Here is a 23,751-nt window from a genome sequence, read left to right as displayed (position 1 = left end):
ATAATAATCATAATAAAACAAAATTTAAAAAATTAAAAAAATTAAAAAATAAAATTGAGAAAAGGGAAGAGCTACACATAGCACAATGCTTGGAACTATTTTGCACTTTTGCACGCTGACTGCTATGTTAGGTTGCATGGTTAATTTTAACATCTCTCTACATTAGAATGGGGATTGGGTACCACACATGGGCCCTGATTTGAAATGAATTACTTTATCAAACATTTGTTAAACACCCTGAAATTTCTGCCTATGTGCCAAGCCCTTGAAACACAAAGCTGGATAAAGCAGTGTAAGGGCAAGAACAAATACAAATAGTGACATCATTGCATGATGTGATAAGCGATTTAATTACAATTTGAACAAATTACTATGGGAATAAAGGATAAACCAATAGTACAGTGGGTAACCTTCCTTCGGTTGTCTCCCTGTTTCTTTCTCTCTCATTTTCTCTGTCTACACACATGTGCACATTGACACATATATTGATATAGTTCTGGCTAATTCAGAAAATCATGAATGTTTACTCAAGAGAATTAAGATTTTACTCAATGATTTTAATTGTAAAGTGACTATGAGAAAAAGTTCAGGTGAAATGACTTGGCCGATCTGAAGTAGGTTGTTATCAATTTTAATGAATCATTGAGCAACAGGTTTAGAGACGACATTAAAAGAGATGACACGCAAATAAAAACCAGAGAACTGCCAATTGAAGGGAACAAGCAGAAAAGCAATTTAAAGGGTTGTTCTTCTGATGTTCAAAGTAACTTTTGGTGATTTTTACACACAGAGAAAAAGATAATGTTTTTTTCCTACTTCAAGGCACTGCCATACAAAATAATCAAAAAGAAAAAGTATGACTTTCAGGTAGCCATTTTCTACACCCCGATCAGATTAAAGGTCTGATTTTCATTGGTTTACTTACAGTGAATTTGCACTACTACATGGTATTGTTAGTCTATGTGGGATACCATAAGGTGTCTCCCAAGAACTTAGGAATAATGAAAATAAAATTGTTCCCTCAGAGCTAAACTTTGAGCCAAACAAATAATAAATAAAAGTGGAGAATCACAGTTACCTTAAATAGACAAAAGAACTCCCAGACTGCAAGACTTGATTGTAACCAGCCCGAATGTATTAGAGTACTAAGGAAGAATGTAGTCTCAACTGATGTCTGCACAGCCTTGGGAGGATAAGGGAAAAGAAAGTCTCAGAGCAATATGGGCATGCCATTTAAGCATGGTCATAGCTAGGGAGTAAAAGCAGCCTTTTGAGTAGGATGTGTCTGGCTCTTACACATCAGATTAATCTCCCAAATCCTTGTTGTGTGCTCTTTACATGTCAGGAAGGAAATCTCCACTTGTGATCTGGCTTCCTGTATGGGTTAAGGTAAGCAAGGCAGACCCTGAGAAGAGGCGAAGGAAGAAAGTATCAGTTTGTTGAAGAAAGATAATATCAATTTGTTGAAGAAAGAATAGAAAGCACGGGCCGGGTAAAGTGGCTCACGCCTGTAATCCCAGCACTTTGGGGGGATGAGGCGGGTGGATCATGAGGTCAGGAGATCAAGACCATCCTGACCAATATGGTGAAACTCCGTCTCTACTAAAATACAAAAATTAGCTGGGTGTGGTGGCACATGCCTGTAGTTCCAGCTACTGGGGAGGCCGAGGCAGGAGAATCGCTAGAACCTGGGAGGCGGAGGTTGCAGTGAGCAGAGATCGCACCACTGCACTCCAGCCTGGCGTCAGAGCGAGACTCCATCTCAAAGAAAAAAAAGAATAGAAAATATGAATAGTGATTGCAGACATAAATTTCAGCAGTCCATTGAAGAAATATTCTGTGACTTAATGTTAGTCTTTTTAATGTCACAATTTAGAGCAAACGTTTTCTCCCTTAGAATTTTAACATGCTTAATCCCCTTTCATCTTAAACAATAAAATAAAAGAACCATGCCACCTCCACTTTTTCCAACACCCCTTTCCTGAGTTCCAGCTAACACTGTGAAAGCAAGGTGTATGTTTCTTAAGTATTCATCTAAGTTCTTGGATTTATTTACGTATTGTTTCCCCCGGCATTAATAAGAGTATTGTTTGAATTTTCCAGCGGTATTTCAGTTACACTCTGTTGTTTCAAAAGAAAATTGTTTGCCCAAGTTTGTCCAAGTCAATTTCAAGAGGCTCAGCCACCAAAAAGTTAATCAAAGAGGAAGCCAAGGTCATCAGTGAAGCCTCACAAGAGGTAGGATCACATGGGTGAAGTGGGCACCCATGGGTCCTACCATCCTTGGCATCAGGTAAGTCTCCATTCTAGACCACCTTTGTCTGTCTGAACCATTCCTCTCAGATTTTAGAGTTTGGAAATTTCCTGAGTAGCTTAAGAGAGGGTAAGAGCCGAAGTTTCCAAACTATAGAAACAACCCAATTGCATGACTCTTTTTATTTCCGTAAATTTGGCCAGAGATATGACAATTTGGGCAACTCTGTGCAATATTTTACATTTAATGATTTTTATGACCCAAACCTCTGCTAGGCAGAATAGTATAAGCATTCGTAATCCGTACTAAAATAATCCATTGGGTATAAAATCCAAATTTCAAAATTGGATGAAATGGTGTGTTCTGGGCCTACCAAGATAGTTATTACACATATAAGAACTCAAAACACTAAAGCAACTGGTAGAAACAATTGCTCTTCTCCTTGCTGTAAACATGAAAGTGAGAAGCAGCAAAGAACGATCAACACATTAACACCCTTTTCATATTTTTTGTGACAGCTACCTGGAAAAGGCAGGAAAGAAAAATGCAGATAAGAAAATTAAAACCACAGACTCCTGGGGGACAAACAAGAGCCTTCTGATCCTAATTTGATCTGAAGTTAAGAATGAAGGGGATTTCTGTAGCAGTTTCTTTTGCATAGCAGAGCTCCGACTTTTCCAGCAACAGCATGTCCCTGGAAGCTACACAAAGTCCTCTTTGATTGCCTGTGATCAAAGCCACGGAGGCTCTCCTGCAACATCTTAGCTTCAGAAAGCCAGGAAAATCAGAATGCTGAGAGATTAATAATTCCTAAACACATTTTTAAGGTGAGTGGTACTTCTAACAGAGCTTCATTATTACTAAAAGTGATTTGTTTCTGACTCTCCTGTTGGGGAAAAAGTTAGCCTTAACTTTCCGACGAGCAAGTTGCATGTTATAGTAGATATTGAACAATATAGTCAGTTGTTTTCCTCAGAATTTATGCAGCTGATCACATAGGGATAGGACTGGATGATAGAAACCTCACTAGACTGGAAGTCAGGAGACTCAGCTTTGTCACCAATCAGATATGGCATAGTGGGCAGGTCTAATAGCCTTGGCCTCAGCATCTCCATCTGTGAAATGGGCTGAAGGGCTTGAGCTCTCTGTAACTTCTTTGGGATGTGCTAGTTAAGGAGGCTCCCACTGGATTCCACATATCCTTGTTTATGGCCATGACTGACCCTTCACAAGACTGCCAGATCCCAAGCTGCCTTCTCTTCTGTACCATTTCTGCCACTTTTGGGTCTTTATTAGCAGGAGAGTGCAAACACTTTAATATGAATTCACATGCAGCACTTGACTGAGGATTATTTCTACCTTTTAAAAGGCGGCAAGCGAAAGCATACAACTTGACATATGGGGGTGGGAAGGATCATATTTTAAAGTCAGAAGAACTGCTTATATATTTCGACTATAAAATATATTATCTGTGTGAATTTCATTAAATTATTTAACTTCTCTGAGTCTCAGTTTCTAATCAGTATAATAAAACATAGTCTACATGTTGCAGTGAAGTTAAAAAGAGTCTGTTTATGAAAAGCGTAAATTTCTATTTAATATCAAAAGTACATAATCTAAATTGTGAAGTCTTTATTATTTTTACTATTTATTTTTATTTATTTGTATATTTCATGAATATTACTAGTAGTTGTTATATAAGAGTATTAGTAGTAGTAGTTGTAGGGATAAGAACCAACAAATTATTTTTTAATGATAGCATTTCATATACAATGAGGAATCAGGATAGAAGAATTAATTGGGGAGAGGGAAGAGTCTTTTTGTGGTAATTAAAATATGTACAACCATACCTAAACTAGTCACCCTATTTTCCTTCCTTCTGTCCCTTCCTTCTCTCCTTCCCTCCCTCCTTCCCTCCCTCCCTCCCTCCCTCCTTCCCTCCCTCCCTTCCTCCTTTCCTCCCTCTCTCGTCCTTTATTCCTTTCTTGCTGTGTTGCTTTCTTTCTGAATATGCACCTACTCTACATTTGCAAACTCCAACTCTGGATCGATTCTAAAGGAAAGACAAGCCAACCACATGATAGAAACATCACCCTGAGCCAGAGCTCTGGGTCAACAGTGATGACAGGAGGCATCTGGTAGAGAGAAAAGATGTGGCAATTTTACTTGGAACTGCAAAGATTTGAGACTCACAATCACGCTGACATTTGGGGACCTAGCAGGGGTGTATAGACAAAATGTGGCACCACATTTGTCTGGAATTACTGATTGCTGAGGCAGATTTTCTAGTAAAGGTAGGACACCAGGAAGTATGGTCCAATCTCTCCTTGATTTTCTGATGAGGGTCAATAGAGAGAGAGAAGGAGAGAGAAGAATGAGAGAAGCAAAATTTGGAGACTGTTGCAGAGTCAGCTCTCTTACAGATTCTCATAAGAAGAAAGAAAACCTGTGATACTGATATATCAAATAAGAGGTTTGATATATTATTAGATATCAAATTGATATATCTAATAAGATAGGTTTGATATTTTCACTCACGTCTGTGTGAAGAGACCACCAAACAGGCTTTGTGTGAACAATAAAGTTTTTTAATCGCCTGCGTGCAGGTGGGCTGAGTCCGAAAAGAGAGTCAGCAAAGGGAGATAGGGGTGGGGCCATTTTATAAGATTTGAGTGGGTAGTGGAAAATTACAGTCAAAGGGGGTTGTTCTCTGGCAGGCAGGGGTGGGGGTCATAAGGTGCTCAGTGGGAGAGCTGTTGAGCCAGGATGAGCCAGGAGAAGGAATTTCACAAGGTAATGTCATCAGTTAAGGCAGGGACCAGCCATTTTCACTTCTTTTGTGATTCTTCAGTTACTTCAGGCCATCTGGATGTATGCGTGCAGGTCACAGGGGATATGATGGCTTAGCTAGGGCTCAGAGGCCTGACAGATATAACAGTTGGTTATATTTGATATATCTTATAATAGATATAATATATATCTTATAATATATATTTGATAAATATATAATATATATAATATATATCTTATAATATATATTTGCTGTATATTAGATAGGTTTTAAACATGATTAGTTGGCAAGAAAGCTGCCTCACACCACCCCTACTGCAGCCTTTTGCACATTTCTGTCCTTAGCCTACCTCCATTTCATCTGGTAATAGTAATGGTGGGACTGGACCTTTTTTCCAGATCACCTTCCTTTAGCTGCCTCTTGGTGCCACTTTTCCCCTTCAAGGTTGCTCTTGCTGCTGAAGGCTTACCATGACTTCATCTCTGTGGATGGGAATGGGGAGTGAGCCTATGTTATTAAGGAGCCACCTCTTAATGATATAGTCCTGGGCCCAGGGAGAACTTGCAATTGCATGCTCCATAAGTCCTTCTTTATTCCTTCCATGCACACAGCAGCTCTGCTAATGCCTCTCAGCCTGACACACCCAGTCAATCTGTTACAGGCAAGATGGTTTTTACTACAATGGGAGGGAATCTGCATATGTCCTGGTGGATACTGGTGCCTCTGATTTTTTTTTTTTTTTTTTTTTTTTTTTTTTTTTTTTTTGAGGCGGAGTCTCGCTCTGTCGCCCAGGCTGGAGTGCAGTGGCCGGATCTCAGCTCACTGCAAGCTCCGCCTCCTGGGTTTACGCCATTCTCCTGCCTCAGCCTCCCGAGTAGCTGGGACTACAGGCGCCCGCCACCTCGCCCGGCTAGTTTTTTGTATTTTTAGTAGAGACGGGGTTTCACCGTGTTAGCCAGGATGGTCTTGATCTCCTGACCTCGTGATCCGCCCGTCTCGGCCTCCCAAAGTGCTGGGATTACAGGCTTGAGCCACCGCGCCCGGCCCGCCTCTGATTTTTACATAGGTTGCAAGTAATTTGACCAGTTTGTTAATGACCTTTTAATGTGCATTTGCATTATGATTGTTCCCATTATTTGCCATTCTAATTCCACTTATGGGAGTTTTCTTTTGAGAAGCTAGCTGTCTTTCCTACCTGCCTGTAACACATTCCCAAAGTTAATGAGGACATGTGCGCATGGCAGTGGGTGTCACCATTTTAATTGCTTCCAAATATGGTTAGCATATGTCGTCTCAGTATAGAAAATCTGAATTAAAATGCTAAGCCTTTTTAGTACTGGCAAGAGATAAGTCTCTAGAGCTAGGGCTCTTCTGAGAAATTCATGATGTCTCCAAGGTTTCCCTAGGGTTCAAGAAGAAGCTGGTTTTTCTGAAGCAACTCTATTATCCTTTTGATGCCCTTGGACTTTTAACGTTTCTGTAGATAGTGATCTGGTAACTTCCATGAGATAAGGTCAGAGCTAGAATGGGCTGGGACTTGCTTTCATTAGTATGTGCCTAAGCACTTGGTCCAGGAATGATATCCTTAACAGTAGCTTTCCTGTTCAGTCATTTTACCCCTAATTTAACTATTTATAAGAACAAGGAACTTAATTTTGTTGAGGTCCTACAAAAAATTTTGCGTATTCTTTGGTTATATGCTGTAAGCATGAAGGATGTGTGAAAATTCTCGAAAGAGAAAGTCTGTTTCTTCTTCGCAAGAAGCTTCCTATTTCTTGGATGAGACCAAATGGCCAGAAAAAGGAGCTTAACAATATTGCACAAAGTAAATTCAAAGAAAAAATATGGCCAAGCACAGTGGCTCACACCTGTAATATCAGCACTTTGAGAGGCTGAGGTGGGAGGATCCCTGGAGGCCGGGGATTTGAGACCAGCCTGAGTAAAATACTGAGACTCATATGTCTACAAAAAAAACTTAAAAAATAAAATATTAGTGAGTGTGGTGGCATGTGCCTGTAGTGCTAGCTTCTTGGGAGGCCGAGGCAGGAGGATTGCTTGAGCCCAGGAGTTCAAGGCTACAGTGAGCTAGGATCGTGCCACTGCACTCCAACTTTGGGTGACAGAGTGAGACCCTGCCTCCAAAAAAAAAAAAAAACGTGTATATAGGTAATGCATCTGTTATTGAAGGGTACCAGGAAAGGAGATTTCTTAAATGATTGGAGAAGGTGGGAGTGGAGGACTCTGCTTAGAAATGCCAGACAAGGCCGGGCGCGGTGGCTCAAGCCTGTAATCCCAGCACTTTGGGAGGCCGAGACGGGCGGATCATGAGGTCAGGAGATCGAGACCATCCTGGCTAATACGGTGAAACCCCGTCTCTACTAAAAAATACAAAAAACTAGCCGGGCGAAGTGGCGGGTGCCTGTAGTCCCAGCTACTCGGGAGGCTGAGGCAGGAGAATGGCGTGAACCCGAGAGGAGGAGCTTGCAGTGAGCTGAGATCCGGCCACTGCACTCCAGCCTGGGTGACAGAGCAAGACTCCGTCTCAAAAAAAAAAAAAAAAAAAAAAAAAAAAAAAAAAAAAAGAAATGCCAGACAAGTTCAGATTTGATATGACAGGCTGCTCTAGTTCCTATTTGGAGAACCTGCAAAATAATACGCACAGTACCCTATGCTCTTGTCAGATGATAACATGCCAGAGGCAAGAGCTCTTTTTCAGGTGAGTGCGCGCATGTGCGTGTGTTTTGAGTTTGCAAGCTGTCTTACTTCATCCATGTTTAGTGGAAAAGAATATTGGCCCATTGCATAATAGCAATTATTAATAGTTAATAACAATTTTATAAAATACATTGTCTAGTGCAATGTAACAAAGGATATTCTCTTCTTCATGCATAATAAAATATACTTTGATTGAGAAGCAAGCCCTTCGTCTGCATTATAAAATAGATAAGAGGTAATTAATGGGAAGATTTTCTTTTTTCTCTCTAGGAAAATCAATCACGTACTTGGCTTCCTTGGCTGCCTGTCAAGAAAACATCTTAACTCTCCAGGCACTGAAATATCTTAGAGGCAAATTGAATGCTCAAGACATGAAGCCTGTGACGAAATCAGTGTTGGACTCTCCGCAGATGGGGCCAGTGTAGCAAAGCCCTCTGGCATAGATAGGCTTCTTATTACTGTTAGCTACCATCAAATTGTCCCCGTGAAACCACAGAAAATTTTACCAGCTCCCTTTAGGTAAAGAAAGAGAAATGGGAACAAAAGTAGAAAACAAATCATTCACTCTGTTCTAGAGTGTAAAAGCAGATATTGACAGGCTATTTTTAAAAGAGTTACCTTTAAAATCATCCTTTTGCTTTATTAAAGAAAGCAGTCTTTGATTTCATGTACAGCTGTAGGAAATATTTTTAGGTAAACAGTATGAAGATCTAAGGGAAAAGTCTGTGTGCCTCAGAAGAGGGAATAGTGTGTGCGATTGGATTATTGGATGTTCTGTGCCCTTGTATAATTATGTAGATCATATGTACATTGAGCAAAACCTACCTGGATCAGAACATATGGAAATCTCCATGAACCAGTAAGAGGTATTGGGATCCTTTTTCTTAAGGAGAAAAATCCTTCAAAGTTAGGTACCCTTTGCTAGGCAGGCAGACTCGTTACCAAAACTGCAGTATGCAGAGAAGTCTTGGGTGTTTGAAAACTGGCTTTGATAGGATGACAACTCTGTGTGTAAATTAGTCTGCATAGTAAAATATTCTAATTTCTCCTGCATAGTAAAATACCAATCAACAACAAAGACAGATTACAGCTGGAACAAATGCACTTAGTACACTTGGATTTTTCCATACTAATGAAGTTAAACAGAAAAATAAATAAATACAGCAATAGGAAAGTCCAAAATAACTCATGTTTGGCTTTGTTATGTACTTGGAGGTAGATGCTTACACGTATGTGTCATGCCTACAGAGACTGAGGTCCCAGGCAGGAGACCGAGAATACGGAAGGAAAAGCTAAGCTTCCTATAGAAAATGCATGTAAAACAGGTTTCAGAGCCAAATAATCACGTGTTCAAATCCTGTTTCCTACTATTTAGTTGAGTTACACAGTATTTCAGATTGTGAAACCATAATTTCCTCTTACGAAATGGGGAGTAATCCTCACCCTGTGGGATTTCTGTGAGGAATAAATGCAAAAGCACACATCTGACACAGAGGACTGTGATTGTCATTTCAATGTGTCAGCTTGACTAGGTGACAGTACCCAGTCATTCAATTAAGCACCAACCTGGGTGTTACTGGCAAGGTTGCTGAAATACTGTGTAACTCACCTAAATAGTAGGAAACAGGATTTGAACACGTGATTATTTGGCTCTGAAACCTGTTTTACATGCATTTTCTATAGGAAATTTAGTTTTTCCTTCCGTATTCTCGGTCTCCTGCCTGGGACCTCAGTCTCTGTAGGCATGACACATATGTGTAAGCATCTATCTCCAAGTACATAACAAAGCCACACATGAGTTATTTTGGACTTTCCTATTGCTGTATTTATTTATTTTTCTGTTTAACTTCATTAGTATGGAAAAATCCAAGTGTACTAAGTGCATTTGGTCCAGCTGTAATCTGTCTTTGTTGTTGATTGGTATTTTACTATGCAGGAGAGATTGTTGGCATCTGCAATCTGTTTACTTTCAGTAAGGCAGATTATTTTCCACAATCTGGGTGGGCCTGATCCAACCAGTTGAAAGGATGTGAGGGTAGAACTGAGGTGTACCTGGGGGACAGGAAATTCTCCCCGTGGAATGCAGCATTAGCTTCAGCTTGGGAGTCTCCATTTTCTCCTTCTTGATGGCCTGCCCTATAGATTTCAGACTTATCTAGTCTCCACAGTCATGTAAACCAATTCTTTGTACTCTGTCTATATGTCTAAATCTATCTAGCTAGCTACCTAGCTAGCTATTATCTATCTGTCTATCCTAGTTATATGTTTCTTTCATGGAATGCTAATACTAGTAAGAATCCTAAAATATTATTTTCCATATAATCCAAATATGAAGGTTCATATTTGAGTACACCAATTCTATATTTCTATCACATTGTAGTGGTGGATAAAAACAAATATTTGTTTTCTGCTCATCTCCTTTAAGCTAGAGGAGAAAGAAAGGGTGCCTGGAAGTTCTCAAGTCTTTTCCTGTTAGTATATTAGTATGGATTCATTGATTTGAAGCATGATCATCCTACACTTTAGCCTTGAGGAAATCAGGCACAAGGCAGGTTAATTGCCCTGGTTGAGAAGGGAAAGGGAGAACTTAGGGTAAGAACATCAGCATCAACATCAACATGGGACACCATTTACCATGTGCCAGGCACTGTTCTTAACAGTTAACTAACAGGCATTCACTTATTTCCTCTTCATGGTGACCCTAAGAGGTGAATACCACTATCATTCTCACATTCCAGGTAGGGGATCTGAGGCATGAGGTTTAAATTGCTTGTCCTGGAATGTGGTAAAGTCATAGTGGCCACAGCAAGAACAAGGCTCCAGAGAGCAATGTGTCTGTAGAGTGGAAGCTCCTTTGGGTGCCTCTTTACCTGCAGAGACAGGAGGCAGGTGGAAGAGTGTAATCCCACAGAGCAAGGAGCAGCCACAGGAGCCCTCTGATATGGAATGAGAACTAGAGGAGAAATAAAAAAATAGGGAGAACTAAGGGCAAGGAATATGAAAACAGGATTGTTAGATAAAATGTCAGTGTAGGGACAATGTCTTGGTCTTTCTGGTCTCCAGAATTTAACTCAGTGCCTGGAAAGTAGAATATATCCCAAAAATCTGTCATGAATTAAGTAAAAAGGTTAGGATAACATTTTACTAGGAGCTGGCCTAGATATTCGGGTTATAAGAGAAATGCAAAGCGTATTTTTACTGTCTGTGATTGAGGCCATGGTTATTAAGGTAGTCTGGCTTACAAAAACCTCTTAAAGACTAAAAAAAAACGTTTTTGAGTTCTTTAAGTGGATGCCTCAAGGAACATTTAGGAAAAAATTTTATTATGAGCATGTGATATTTAAAATAAATGAGAAAATTCTATCATATTTGTACCTTTTAGTTTGCCACTTGAAATACAAACCAGTGGCCGGGCTCGGTGGCTTACACCTGTAATCCCAGCAGTTTGGGAGGCTGAGGTGGGCGGATCACCTGAGGTCAGGAATTTGAGACCTGCCTGGCCAACATGGTGAAACCCCATCTCTACTTAAAAAAAAATACAAAAATTAGCCAGGCGTGGTGGCGGGTGCCTGTAATCCTAGCTACTCGGGAGGCTGAGGCAGGAGAATCACTTGAAGCTGGGAGGCGGAGGTTGCTGTGAGCCAAGATTGCACCATTGCACTCCAGCCTGGGCAACAAGAGTGAGACTCCATCTCAAAATAAAAAATAAAAATAAATAAATAAATTTTAAAAAAGAAATCAGTGACTGAAATGGATGTATCCCAACCAGGGACTGTGCCAATATCACATTTAAGAGGGGTTGGTGGTCTCATTTCAATTCCCGTCACATACGCTGTTCCAATTGGTAAATCCCTGCAGACAAAGCAGGAACTCAAAAATCAGGGTAGAAGGTTTCCTTCAGCTTCTCAGATTAACTATTTTGGTAAACAGCATATGTTTTCCTCACATAGTGCTAATGTTATAATGGTCAACCTCCAGATTTAAGTGCATCGATTAATTAAACTACACTACTTCTGTGAATAAAAGATGTTCGTTTTACTAAATTTGCCAATTTAATTAACGAACACAATTTCTTATATATAGAAAATTTGAAACATAAATAGTGATTACTTCTATGACTAATTTTTCTCCTAATAAATTCCTGCTTAAAAGATGGTCGGCATGAGGATAGCGTAATTTTTTAAGTTCTTTCTCAAAGAAGCCAGTCAATCAAGAGCTTACTGAGTGTGTACCAGATAATCATTTTTTTCCCCCAGAGGACTTAACTTTAAGCAAGATTTTTCAACTTCTGCATTAACGATATTTTGGGTTGAATAATTTTATGCTGTGGAAGACAGTCCCATGTTTTTGAATTTTTAGCAACCTTCCTGACCTCTACCCATTAATGCCAATACTACCCCTCCCTCAGTTGTAATCTTAAGTGTGTCCAGACATTTCCATAGCCCTAATTGGCAAAGTTATTCCCAGTTGAGGGAAGCTGCTTTATATTCTTGAAATAGATTGCACTGGACAGTGTAGGCTATCTATGACAAGTGTTTCTCAGATCTTAGCTTGAGATAATAGAAATTTATCTTTTGCTCTAATCAGAGAACAGTGAAGGTCATGAAGGTGGGAAGGAGTAGCATGTTCCACATTAGAGATCTTCCACCTTTCACCTGCTGGAGTCACATTCCATTGGTCAGAATGTAACCATCCGTGCCCACCTAAATGCAAGGAAAGCTGTGAAATATACTCTGATTGCATGCCAAAGAGGGAAAAGAACTAAGATTTGGGAAATAACATCAAGTCTCTGTTACTGGGTGTATTAGTCTGTTCTCACGCTGTTAATAAAGACACACTCGAGAATGGGCAATTTATAAAGGAAAGAGGTTTAATGGACTCACAGTTCCACATGGATGGGGAGGCCTCACAATCATGGCAGAAGGTGAATGAGGAGCAAAGTCACGTCTTCCGTGGTGGCGGGTAAGAGAGCTTGTATAGAGGAACTCTCCTTTATAAAACCGTAAGATCTTATGAGACTTATTGACTATCACAAGAACAGCATGGGAAAGACCTGCCCCCATGATTCAATTATCTCCATCAGGTCCCTCCCACGACACATGGAAATTATGGGAGCTGCAATTCAGGATGAGGTTTGGGTGTGCACACAGCCAAACCATATCACAGGGATTATAACAAAATAAGGTCAAGTCATGACAAACAGCTTATTTTGATGGTGTTGGAAGGAATTGGCCACAAAACATCATTAAACTTATTTACTTCCAGTCAAAGAAGCCTGTATTTGCTTACATAGTCCTAGAACACTGAGCAAAATTATGAAAGGACAATCACAAAGCCTCTTCTTCTTAGGTCATTAGTGTGTGTTTAGTGAGATAATGCACCCTCTTCCAGTCCAACATTCTCTTCAGGTTCTTCAAGCCTGTCTCAGAGCTATCAAGGAAGCAGCAAAAGGGATGCCTGTGAATCCAGAAACAGCAGATCAAAGGAGCTCAGAGAAACAACCAGGACACAGAACAGAACAAAACATGGAGCTCTAATTTAGGGGTTTCAGTTAAGGGAGCCACTCAGCATCAGCACTGGGAAGGAGGTAGGTAAGTCCCGATTCAGTTTCTGGCTTCAGAAGCTCCTCTCTGTGAGATCTTCAGAAATCTTTTTAACGGGAAAACAGCTTCAGTTCCCTTATTTTCTAATGCTATGTTTTCAAGGTTGTTGTTAAGATTAAATGAATGTATATAAAGCAACTGGTGAACAGAGTGCCTGGCACAGCAGTATTTACTTACATACTTCTTAAGTCTTTGGAATCATAGATTATACTATTGGCAGACAGACTGACAGATGCATAGACATGATACGAAAGAGAATGGCAAGAAGATGTGGAGAGGGAGAACAGAAGTCAGAAACCCGAACAAAGGAAGACAATAGAGGCACTGTAACATTACTGGAGAGTTATAGAATACTGGGTTTAATTTTAGGTAGAATGCATTTCATTAACTCTTTCTGGCTTGTCTTTGATTTGTCCATTATACAAAGCTGACCTCTCTTCCCTCTGCTGTCTACTCCTCTCCTCCCTGGAAGGTAGGCAGTGACAGATGCGAAGATTGATTTGTCCTAGGCTATCTCAATAAGGACATTTTCTCTACAGAAGTTTCTAATTCCAATGAGCCCCAAACCACAATTTTGAGCAGCTGTTCAAACCTTTTTGTAATGATAGTAATAAAGAGTACTACCATTTATTGGTTGTCCATAAAATAATCTTTATTCTGTGTCTGTTCCAGTTCTTACAGCTTCCTTTATGAGAAAGATTTCTTCTTCTGTTTATAGGTGAGAAATCTGAGACCTAAGAGATTAAGTGATTGGCCTGTGGCCAAGGTCCTGAGATTTGAATCCACTTTTTCTGACTCCAAAGCCTGATCTGTTTCTTCCTAACATGTTGCCTGCCTACTCTAAGCATATACAGTGTTGGGAATGTATGACACTGTTCTAGATGGAGCCTCATCCTCTTTTCACCTCTGACATCCTCTTGTTTGTGGCCTGGTTGTCAGATTATTTGCGCTGGGAAACCCTCATTGGCGGAGACAAAGTGGCAAGTGAGTAAAGGTGGCAATTTCCAGGGGGACCTCATTGCACGTCAGACACAAAGTGTGACTCAGGCATGTGCCCCAACATAAAAGCCAAGAGAATGCCAGGCCTTTAAATAAGAAACACTGGTTGTTTTCTGCAACTGAAATACAAGTAAGCTTGGGGGGTAGGGAGGGAAATTGTTGTATTTGAAGCGAACAGTGTTTTGAAACTTTCCCATTTCACCATTAATGGTGGCACATAATCAAATTAGCCTTTAAGAGCAATCATCACTCCATGGGTGGCACTGTGGTATGCGAAGATGCCTCGGAGATTTTAATTCTCTCTAACAGCTTTCCACAATAAAACAGCGACCGAATTTGAAAGTCATTGAGAGTAATTCTAGTAGGTCTTGTTCATACACGGCCTTGCAGAGGCGTCTCAAGAACTAGTGGCTTAGATTGAGTCACTTTATACAGTTAAAGCTGTAGATACAAGCACAGACAGAAAACTGTACCTCTGTACACCTGTAGATGTCTGTCAGTGGTTCACAGTTCATACAAGGCCAAGATTCAAATTTCTCTTGAAAGGGCTTTTAGTAATTCAGATGAAAAAAACTTTCCAGACAGATTCCAAGGGATTATGTTTGGGGACTGCAAAGGTGGAATTTCCAAAATTTTGTGGGCTTACTTTTTTAGTTTCACAACAACACTTACCTTTCCTGTGTGATACTTGCTGATTACAAGGGCAATACCCTGTCCTCGGTAATCCACTGTGGGCTTGCTCTTGATGATGATAAATTTCACCATGAAACCTGTGACTTACCCAAGTTGTCAGAAACTACTAATTTCCCTGATAAGCACTTTGCCAAGCTGGTAAATGCCCCTTGGAGACACAGTGCCCCTGTTGCCTGCACCCTTTGGACCCTTTCCATTAGCTTCTGACCCATTGCACTTGCACTCAGCACATGCTCTGATGTGAACTTCCAGCTCAGAAACCAGGTTCTTGAACTCATGAGCGCATTCAGCATTCCTTGCTATCACAACCAGCTTGACAGAAAGACCATAGGCCAAGTGCAGCAGAGTTCCATAAAGTGAATGCAGCACAATACCCTTGCTCTCTCTGAGGTACTGAAAACAGGCCTGCCATTTAGCCTAAGTCGAAATCTAATTAATATGTTGAAGAAATAGATCAAATATTACTGTATAACTTTCAACAAGAAAATCAATTCTGAAATGAAAAAAAGCAAATCATGCTATATATTAAGATAAATATTTATTTAGAAAAAGTTCTTGTATTTCACAAGTATTCACTGTGTGTGGAATTCAGTTGTCTTTTAAATCAAATTCTATTTATGCCTTTACAATTACAGTTAGAATTTTAGAAATGTTTTTCTTCTCTTTCTTTCTTTCTCTCTCTTTCTTTTCTTCCTTCCTTCCTTCCTCCCTTCCTTCCTTCCTTCCTTTCTTTTCTCTTTCTTTCTTTCTTTCTTTCTTTCTTTCTTTCTTTCTTTCTTTCTTTCCTTCCTTCCTTCCTTCCTTCTTTCTTTCTTTCCTTCTTTCTTTCCTTCTTTCTTTCCTTCCTTCCTTCCTTCCTTCTTTCCTTCCTTCCTTCCTTCCTTCCTTTCTCTCTTTCTCTCTTTCTCTCTTTCTTTCTTTCTTTCCTTTCTTTCTGAGATGGAGCCTCGCTCTGTCACCTAGACTGGAGTACAGTGGCCCAATCTCGGCTCACTGCAAACTCCACCTCTCGTGTTCATGCCATTCTCCTGCCTCAGCCTCCCCAGTAGCTGGTACTACAGGCACCCGCCACCACGCCCAGCTAATTTTTTGTATTTTTAGTAGAGACAGGGTTTCACCATGTTAGCCAGGATGGTCTCGATCTCCTGACCTTGTGATCCACTCGCCTCAGCCTCCAAAGTGCTGGGACTACAGGTGTGAGCCACTGCACCCGGCCTCTCTCTCTCTTTTTTTTTTAGATAGAGTTTCATTCTTATTGCCCAGGCTGGAGTGCAATGGCGCAATCTCAGCTCACTGCAACCTCCGCCTACCAGGTTCAATCAATTCTCCTGCCCCAGCCTCCTGTCCCAGCCTCCCAGCTGGGATAACAGGTGCCTGCTACCACACCTGGCTAATTTTTGTATTTTTAGTAGAGATGGGGTTTCACCGAGTTGGCCAGGCTGGTCTCAAACTTCTGACCTCAGGTGATCCACTTGCCTCCCAAGTGCTGGGATTCTAGGCATGAGCCACCGCTCCCAGCAAGAAATGTTTCTATTACACAAAATAAAGTAAAGCTATGCAGTACAATATTTTTTCCACATGGCAATGTTTGAAACATGGAGATTTTCAATGTTCACAGTTTCCTTCATGCAATGCTGTATCCTAGTTCAGGGGACATGGTTTCTCTAGTTAAAAAATATTCTGTCTTTGGAAATGATAGATCTAAATGTCAGTCTTCATGTCTTTCCAGGAGGGCATCATCATCGTAAGGTGCCATGTGAATAACATTCTGAGATCACCTGAAAGACTAACTTAAAAATCAGACATGCTAAGTTTTAAAACCACAGCATTTTCTCTCATTTTAAAAATGATTACTTTACCGTTAAAGAAACACTAGGTTCACTGTTTCATTCTGCAAATTGTGAGGAATTACATTTGAAGGTAAGTAGGCCACTTACAACTTATTCTTCCTAGTCTCCAATTATTACAGCTATCTAAATGATAATTGCTATACTAATTTCACTAGAATTCCAACTATAACAGGAAAAGAGGTAAATAACTTTTCAGGGGCTCATGCTTGCATTTCTTTGATTATACAGGAGAAAAGAAGACAATATGTGAGTTTCTCTTCACTCACTTTTGGCAACTTCCATCCGTGCATTAAGAATTCTAGAGCTGTAGTACCAGGAGGACAGGACCACCCTGCATTTAAATTGGGAGCCTCTACAAAGTCACCTTTAGACTGCAGAGTCGTGCTTTTCTCATCAAATCAGCCAGCCCTAATTTTCTTTCAGTGTCATTTGTTTTCATTTCAAAATGAATAAATTCCTGTCAACGTGTTCAATGTAGTACTTGAAATGAAATACTGGATGTGTCACACAGACAGCTGAGATTATCTTTTGAAGTTCTAAGATTCTGATTAATGAGAAAACAATGTAACACCAGATTCTTCTCCCATTCTTCCAGGTTTCTAGCTTGAAATTTCCCTTCTGAAACTAAGCCAACTTTTCTCCTCCAATGCAGTGCCAGGTTTCTGTCTGCTAAGGGGACTGATATGGTTTGGCTCTGTGTCCCCACCTAAATCTCATCTTGAATTGTATCCCCATTTGTCGAGGGAGGGATCTAGTGGGAAGTGACTGGATCATGACGGTGGTTTCCCCCATGCTGTTCTCCTGATAATGAGGGAGTTTTCACAAGATCTGATGGTTTTATAAGTGTTTGGTAGTTCCTCCTGCATTCATTCTCCTTCCTGCTCCCTTGTGAAGAAGATACCTGTTTCCCCTTTGCCTTCTGCCATGATTGTAAGTTTCCTGAGGCTTCCCCAGCCGTACAAAATTGTGAGTTCATTAAACCTTTTTTTTTTTTTTTTTTTTAATAAATTACCCCATCTCAGGCATTCTTTACGTGAAAACAGACTAATACAGGGACAAAGTGTCATAAGAAGGCATAAAGCCTTCAGATTATTGCAGCTCTGTCCAATGGTGGTCAAATTATTTGAGGAGTGGGTGGGCTGGGGTTAGTATTAGAGTTTATGTCATGGTCCTGTCTTTTGACTTTTGTCCTTCCCTTTCTCCTGTCCTCAGAGTATCAGAGCCAGGAGGGTGGCTGACTCTGATGATAGAACGAGAACCAAATATGCTCCTGCTGCTCCAGTAGAGTGGTCGTCACGTGATCGAGATTCTAAGCTCTCAAACCAAGGCAAGAATAAGGAAACTGGAACAGGAGGGCATGCCGGGCTCCAGCCTCCCATGACAGTGAAACATTGCCTTAGAATGACTGCTGTTAATACAATTGAGTAAATAGAACATGTAATCTTGTGATTAAGTTATGCACAATTTGATTTAAATTTAGTTTCTGGCAGTTGCTAGGTTTCACTCTGGCGTACTCTCTCGGTGTGGAAGCTGCTGATTCAGAAAGAGATGTTCCAAAGCTCATGTATTTCCTGAACACATCTAAGTACTGAATAAAATGCTGGTTAAATAAATGAGTTAATTTTCCAAGAAAGACACCAATTACTTTTAGATTCTTTTGCTTTCTTAAACAGATGTGTACACATTCAGAAACATAATTGGAGGGGGGACAGAATGGGGGAAAATATGAAACTGCTGGGAGCTCAGCCAGAGACTGAAGATGATGCAGACACGTATTGAGAGGACCACATTGGGTGTCTGGAAACTGAAAGAACAAGACAGTTGGATTCCTATTTTTTCACAAGTTGGTAGGATGGGGACAGAAGAATGGGTGGTGAAAACATTATCTAGGATTAAATACTACTTTCAGTTTACTACTGCCACAGAAAACACTTTATTTTTCCATGGATGTTCAGAAACCTTTATTCATTTCCTCCCTTAGCAATGTGGATTGTGTAGGACAGCACCATCCTAATTTCATGCAGCTGCTGGGACTGTCTCTAGGCAGAGTTAATTAGTGTTAGTTAACAGCGTTAGCGTACCCACATCCATAAAAAAGTAATTTCCCTGTTGCAAAGTCATCTAAAATTTTGTGTCAGCTCAGACTTTCCTATTTCCCCTGAATGTCATTCAAAGGAAACACCACTAACAAAAAGCTAATTAACCTCCATAGAAATAATTTTTAAATCCAAAGTTTGATGTCCATATTCCCCTAGGCAAGGTCAATAGTGAAGCCACACAATCACTGCTGATGGCTGTGTCTTCATAAACAACCACATCATAAGATCATAAGATAACTGATTTCTAGATACTTACACAGTAGCAGAAATCAGAAAGGTACCTGCTCCCCACAAAAGCATCAGAACTAAAAGCATTGTGAACTCCCTTTTGTCAGTTTGGATGCAAAAATTAAATATATTATAAATGTGACTAAACTTCACTTTATCTTTAACATGCTAGATACTGGAACTTAGAGATATTAAAATCGTGAATTCAGAAAACTTAGGGCTTTCAGTCTTCAATTCCCAGACTATTTATAAAATGCATTCCAAGCCCTTTTAGACATTTTACACATTTTTATTGACTTGAAAATATAAACCTAACAGGTTGAAATAAAATATGATTTTCAAATGGAGAAAAAATAGTGAAATGTATTTCCTTTAAAAGATCAAGACCTCTTTGCATTTCTGCCTCCCTTCTTATAGCTCCTGCCTCTGGCAGAGCCATATGCTCTTAGAAGAACAGAGGAATATGCTAATATAGTACCAAGAAGTCAAAGACCTTTATTTATTTCTAAGTTACTTGAGCACTTTGCACACACCACACTTGAGTGTGCAGGATTTTTGTCCCTCCTACTTTTATTTTATAATAAAATCTAATATGTCTCTTTTTTTCTGCTTGCTTTTATGAGTAGAGATTACACTTTCAGGTAATGAGAAAGGCTCATTTCTTCACTCTGCAGTTTCCTTCTAATCTTTTTTATTTTTATTTTTCCACCTTGAGAGGTCTCCTTGCTACCTTATACCCTAATGGATTCCTCAGCGCTCCATAGACATGGCTACAGATGTATTTAAGTTATTGCATTCCTTCTGTCTTCTGTCATTCAACTGCAAACTCTGTAAAATTCTTTTCTTTCTAGCCCTAAATTGGCTATTTAAGATCATTTTTCCCAGTAGTTACCTAGAGGGCTTTTAGGGAAGGAGATGCTCTTTGGCTGGCCCTGAACCACCATCTGCCAGGGGACAGTTAATAATGCTTCGAATGGGAACTAAGAGGAAGGATGTAGAGCAGAATAAGAATCCTTCCCTCTGACAAATACAGCAAACTGGCTTATATTGTCTACCTGCACATTGTCCACCTGTGAGAGCCAGGAGCAATGCTTCTTCACTTCCCTTCAATATTTCTTTACTACTGTTCTTGGCAGCTTACATATTGTCTAAGAAAATTCTTCTTTAGACAACTCAGTATGTTCTTGGCATATCCTACACTCAACCACAGGTCTTAAACAAAATCCTTCCAAGAACGATGTTCTTAATATAAAGCGGTAGTTCTGAATCAGGGATGATTTTATCATCTCCACCCCTAGCTACATTTCGGCATTATCTGAAGACACTTTTGATTGTTACGATTGGGTAGGTGCTACTGGCATCCAGGGGGTAGAGGCCCGGTGTTGCTAAACGTTCTGCAATGCGCAGGGAAGCCCCCCACAATGAATAATAATCTGATCCTTGTGTTGAGATTGAGAATTCCTGAGACAGAGGTCTGACTCCCATCTCTTCAAGCCAGAAATTACATAAGACCTGGTTGAGAAGCGTGCAAAGTTTTTGATAACACTAAATTTTGGATTTTATTCCACGGACAAAATCAAAACCAGCACTATTGCATCCATGACTCACTCACACACAGTAGCATTGCTAGAGTAAATAGCAACCTGTTTCTAAATATTCTTTCTTATACATACGGACAGCTGTTCATGAGCATGGTACGATATACTTCATCAGAGGGACTGCTCTGAAAACTTGTTTGTATAAGGGAAAAGAATAAATGAAGTTGCTTTTCTCCCCCAGGGATGCATATACTTTGAAAACAGTCTCTTTGAAATGGCTTCCCTCTTCCAAGTCTTCTTGAGGTTACAATGCAGAGTATTTTCTTCAATGTTTCTTCCATCTGTCTCTCTTTATGAAAGAAGCTCTTCAATTGCATGAAAGGCTCTGTTATGGGATCGTTTTCCAAAGACTGAAGATTCTGGGGTCTTAACTCATTTAGTAGTGAAATAGGAGTGCACTTTATAGGAACCGCCTCCTCCTAGCACTTTCCTGAGTCTGCCTAAGTGTAGAAATTCCCAAGCTAGCTAGATAGCAACTTTCTCTGTGGGACTGTGTGACTCTCATATACTTCATCCAAAGGAGCGGTAGAATGGTGCCCATGGAAAAGGGAGAAAGAAAATTAGAAAATTCACAAAACCATTGAAGATTAATGCATCATAAAATCAAGGGAAATGGTCAAATTAAAGAATGGGACAGTGCGTGTGTTTTAAAATATCCTGTACGTCTTTTTCTGGATATTTCCAAGATGTGTATGGATGTCAATTGTAGTAAACAGAATTATTATCTATACATTACAGCTTCTTAATGGGATCTGCAATAATAATGGAATTCTTTTGAACATTTTCTATAATTAATCTAGATAGCAATTTGCTCGTATGTATGTGGCTTTTAGAACCATTAAGAGAATGCAACCTCTGTGCATTATGGAAGTTGGTGTGACCTTCATATAAAAATTTGCTCAGGAGAAAGATGAAAAAAAAAAAGAACTGCAATATAAAAATATTCTGTAACATAAATTTTTAAAAATACAGGACTTTGGACATTGTGGGAGGAAGAAGTACTCCATTAATATATTTATTTCTCTACAGAAGGAAAGTTTCCAGAAATCAGAGAACAATTTTAGAGGTCCCAAAAGGCTCTTGTGCTTCGACTTTTAATTTGGTAGTGACAGAGGCAATTGAAGTAGACTTGCCTTTGAGTCAGAAGTCTCTACTCTTCTCTTTCATTTTGGTTCAAGTTAATTTCTCCTGAGCTGAAATTCATTTGTGTGTGTGTGTGTGTGGTGTTCCATGTAATGGAAAGACAATAAGAGACAGAACATTTGCATTTTACTTCCATGACTTGCCTTTTTAGCATCACTTCAGATAAAAGTATTTTTAAGCTTGTTCTGTTGCACTGGCAATGGGGTCCCAGCTACCCCTCTTCCATGCTGGAGGTGATGGTGTAGAAAGGAGCAAAAAGTGCTTTCCCTCATGCGAGGCACTTGAAGGTGTTTATACAGGAAAATGATTATCGAGACTTTTCAGACTGGATGACCTCTTTTATGGGGAAGATGTTCTTCAGGAAGCCAAGAGACTTGGGTGCTAATTCTCGGTATGCCTAAAGCTTCTCGGCTTTGAAAAAGACACTGATAAGTCAGTTATTTTCGTCTCTGACCTGGGATAATAAAATCTGATGCCAGTGATCTTAGTCTCTTAAAAGTGGAACCTGAGGCCAAGGCTTTTGTGCGAGTCTTTTGAGATGGGAATTCTGGGGAGAATTATAGGGTAGGAGAGTAAAATAGAAAAGGAGAGAAAGACCACACAACAATGCATTACTGAGTTGTCCACCACTATAAATACCTGGTGCTTGATTCTGCAGGGACCTTCTGAGAGCCTTCTGAATGGTGTGTCAGAATTGTCCACCCAGGGCACAAAAGGAGGAAGCATGATGTATCCGTTTTCACTCCCATCGGTTAGGAAAGGCACCATGGGTGTTAATGTCCCTCCACCCCTGGGTTGCATGGGTGTATGTGCAGGGGGGATACCACCCGAACCCCATGCTGCAGACCGGAGGATCCTAGGCAGGAAGAGAGAGGCAGGCAGACAGACCATGCTGAAGACTTGTCTATTTCAGCCTCCTAAAACCAGAGTTGAGCACGTTCTGTTCCCCACACACACATTTTCTGTCCTCAACTTATGCAGTTTTCCTGATGTGTCTTCTTCTTTGACTGAAGAATTACAAGTCTATTCTTCACACTCAAGTCAAATATAACTTTCCACAAAGCTGTTTCTAATGATAGTGAATACCCTGCTTACTTCAAAATGTTGCTATGAGGATTAAATGAGAAAATGCTTGTAAAGCATTTAGCATAGTGTCAAGCACAGAGGTAACGATCAATCAATTATTGTTCTTTAAAATTTTTTTCTCAGTGATTATTATATTTGCTAGATTATTAAGCACAATGAGGGCAGAAACTGTGTCTCAACCATTTGTGAGTGGCTCATATAGTGTTTGGCTACCAGTAGGTGTTACAGTTAGAACTGGGTCAAGTAAAAAAAGACACCTTGTAATTAGAACATGACTTTCTTAGGAGACAAGGTCTTTATAGATGTAATCAAATTAAAACGAGGTCACTAGGATGGGCCCTAATGCCATACAACAGGTGTCTTTATAAAAAGGGGACATATTGATATGGAGACAAATGCGTACAGAGAGAAGATGATGTGAAGATACAGGGAGAGTTCATCTACAACAGCGGCCCCACCCTTTTTGACACCAGAAACCGGTTTCCTGAAAGACAATTTTTCCAAAGACTGGAGGTGAGGGGTGGTGGGAGCTGGTTTTGGGATGAAACGGTTCCACCTCAGATCATCAGGCATTAGATTCTCATAAGGAGTGTGCAATCTACATCCCTCCCATGCACAGTTCACAATAGGGTTTGCGCTCCTAAGAGAATCTAATGTCTCTGCTGATCTGACAAGAGGTGGAGCTCAGGTGG

General features: G+C 40.1%; 1 protein-coding gene and 1 long non-coding RNA gene across 8 annotated transcripts in view; one reads left to right on the top strand and one right to left on the bottom strand.

Moving 5' to 3' along the window:
* GRIK1 (glutamate ionotropic receptor kainate type subunit 1) overlaps positions 1-23,751 on the bottom strand; it is a 407,238-nt gene that overhangs the window by 208,202 nt on the left and 175,285 nt on the right. The window lies entirely within an intron of this gene.
* On the top strand, positions 2,113-18,546 carry LOC112620458. Its single transcript, XR_003118530.1, has 5 exons — positions 2,113-2,238; positions 2,773-3,081; positions 13,169-13,347; positions 14,036-14,081; positions 18,118-18,546. It is a non-coding gene; the product is annotated as an uncharacterized LOC112620458 (long non-coding RNA).

This window comes from Theropithecus gelada, chromosome 3 (genome assembly GCF_003255815.1).
Source record: "Theropithecus gelada isolate Dixy chromosome 3, Tgel_1.0, whole genome shotgun sequence".
NCBI classification, from domain to species: Eukaryota; Metazoa; Chordata; class Mammalia; order Primates; family Cercopithecidae; genus Theropithecus; species Theropithecus gelada.
This window is presented reverse-complemented; position numbering and strand designations above follow the sequence as displayed.